The sequence below is a fragment of the Triticum dicoccoides genome, chromosome 4B (assembly GCF_002162155.2).
Source record: "Triticum dicoccoides isolate Atlit2015 ecotype Zavitan chromosome 4B, WEW_v2.0, whole genome shotgun sequence".
Classification (NCBI taxonomy): Eukaryota; Viridiplantae; Streptophyta; class Magnoliopsida; order Poales; family Poaceae; genus Triticum; species Triticum dicoccoides.
Genome location: NC_041387.1, coordinates 658,307,082 through 658,309,585, shown reverse-complemented (window position 1 = coordinate 658,309,585; position 2,504 = coordinate 658,307,082). Strand labels below are relative to the sequence as shown.

Genomic DNA, 2,504 nt, shown 5'->3' with positions numbered 1-2,504 from the left:
TCGCAAAAAAAAAGGTGAATCCCTAAATACTCAACAGTCAAAACAAAAATATTGTGGCTCTTGATAAACCACATCTGTAGATATATACTTAAGTTTGTGGTGTGCCCAAGCTTTCACAAAGTCCTAGCTCCGCCGCTAGACCGCCACTGCTTGTCTCCATGTCCTCAACTCAACTGTTTCAAATCCCCATGTCTACAACAGAACTTCAAATTCCATGGTGGGCCCAAGCTTTCACAAAGTTTGCCTCCATGTTCTCAACTCAACTGTTTCAAATGTCTACACACAGAACTTTAAAGGAATTTCACCTACTCACTCCCACTTCCATGGAATTGGTGAGAGCCAAATGGAGTTGGGCTTTGTCCATTTTTTGGCGGAAACATTCCATTCCAACCGTTTGGATGCTGCGCCGGAAGCTGCACCTGGGGTGGAGATTAATCAATGCCATGCAGACCAGGTGGTTGCTAGTGCAGCCACAGCCAGCCACTACTATAAAGCCCAAGCTTGGCGGATCACTTGGACACGCACTCAGCTGAAGATTCACAGCAACTAAGTTCATACGCACGTACGTGCAGCAAGTAGTAGTCATCCAAAAGATCGGCCGGCCATGGGAAGCAGCGGCGGTGCGGCGGCGCGGCGGCACGCGGCCATGCTCGGCATCGGCACGGCGAACCCGACCGGCATCCTGGTGCCCCAGGACGTCTTCGCCGACAACCTCTTCCGCGTCACCAACAGCGACCACCTCCCTGAGCTCAAGGAGAAGCTCAAGAGAATCTGTACTGCTACTGCTATTCGTTTCTTTTTTGGAGGAACGTCAACGACTATAATCTGCATATGCATGCATTTCCAACCAACAATTGAATTGTATTTTGTTGCACGAAGGCGAAAAATCGGGCATCGAGAAGCGGCACTTCCACCTGACGGAGGAGACGCTGGCGGCGCACCCGGAGCTGTTGGACAGGGAGCTGCCGTCGCTGGACACCCGCGTGGACATGACCGCCGACGCCGTGCCGAAGCTGGCGCAGTGCGCCGCGGCCAAGGCCATCGCCGAGTGGGGCCGCCCGGCCGCCGACATCACCCACCTCGTCTTCAGCACCTACTCCACCTGCCAGGCCCCGAGCGCCGACCTCCGGCTGGCCACGCTGCTGGGCCTCCGCGCCACGGTGAGCCGCACCATGCTCAGCCTCCACGGCTGCTACGGCGGCGGCAGGGCGCTGAGCCTCGCCAAGGAGCTGGCCGAGAACAACCGCGGCGCGCGCGTCCTCGTCGCCTGCTCCGAGATGACGCTCGTCTGCTTCGGAGCGCCCGACGGCGGCAACATCGTCGGCCACACGCTCTTCGGGGACGGCGCCGGCGCCGTCGTCGTCGGGGCCGGCCCTTTCCTAGACGGCGAGCGGCGTCCGATCTTCGAGATGGTCTCCGCCACGCAGACCACGATTCCCAGGACGGAGCACGCGCTGGGCATGCGGGTCTCCGGGGGCGGCATCGACTTCCACCTGGCCATCCAGGTGCCCACGCTCGTCGGGCAGAACGTGGAGCGGTGCCTCGTCGACGCGTTCCGTGGCATCATTGTGGACGACGACGATGCTCCATCTCCATGCTCTGGGAATGGGAATGGGAATGGGAATGCGAGGTGGAACGAGCTGTTCTGGGCGGTGCACCCAGGAGGGCGTCCGATCCTGGACAAGATAACAAGGTGCTGATGCTGGAGCCGGAGAAGCTGGCGGCCAGCCGGCATGTGCTCCGCGAGTACGGCAACATGAGCGGCGCCACGATCGTGTTCGTGCTTGACGAGCTGCGCCGCGGCCGGAGCCCGCTGCCGGAGTGGGGTGCGCTGTTGGCCTTCGGACCGGGAATCACGATCGAGGCCATGGTGCTCCGCTGCCCACGCTAGCCAGATGATCCATCCATGCACGGCCGGTGCCCATTCATCCCAGGGCTACTTATATATACTACGTATACGTATATGTGTGTACGCGTGTGCCATACAAAGTGCACAAGTCATCAGCCAACTTAGCAGTCAAAGAAGGCAGCCGGCCACGTCACATATATACCTCTGTCAGTCATGCACCTAAGCTTTCAGTCCAGCCATGCCCCACAAGACTAGCTACTCCTAATTATGTACCTCGGTATAATATGATTCAAAAAATGAGTAAATGGGTGAAATAAAATGCAGACCTATATAAAGGTACTCCAAATATTTTCTAGCAGTCCACATGTTTTCTAGCTATATGCACCTGTGTTAGAATAAATTTGAGGCCACCGTCTTCTGCCGAGGACCAAGCAATCACATGAGCACGACAGCGTGATTTGTTAACAAGGTTCACCGATATGGCTACATCCCGGGGCCTGACTATGGGCGCTCCTCCCCATGATACCGCTATAATACCGCGCCCGGTCGCCCTGGACACCGGCACATGCCGCCGGCTTCCCCTGCGTTCCGGTGCTATTATGTTGGCATAGGTTTCATCGTGTGTCTACCCTCGCTATATGTGAGAGGCCTAGGA

The 2,504-nt window shown here is 57.2% G+C and overlaps 1 pseudogene; it reads left to right on the top strand.

Moving 5' to 3' along the window:
- The first annotated feature begins 604 nt into the window (after positions 1 to 604).
- LOC119293006 lies at positions 605 to 2,103 on the top strand (annotated as a pseudogene).
- The last annotated feature ends 401 nt before the right edge of the window (positions 2,104 to 2,504 follow it).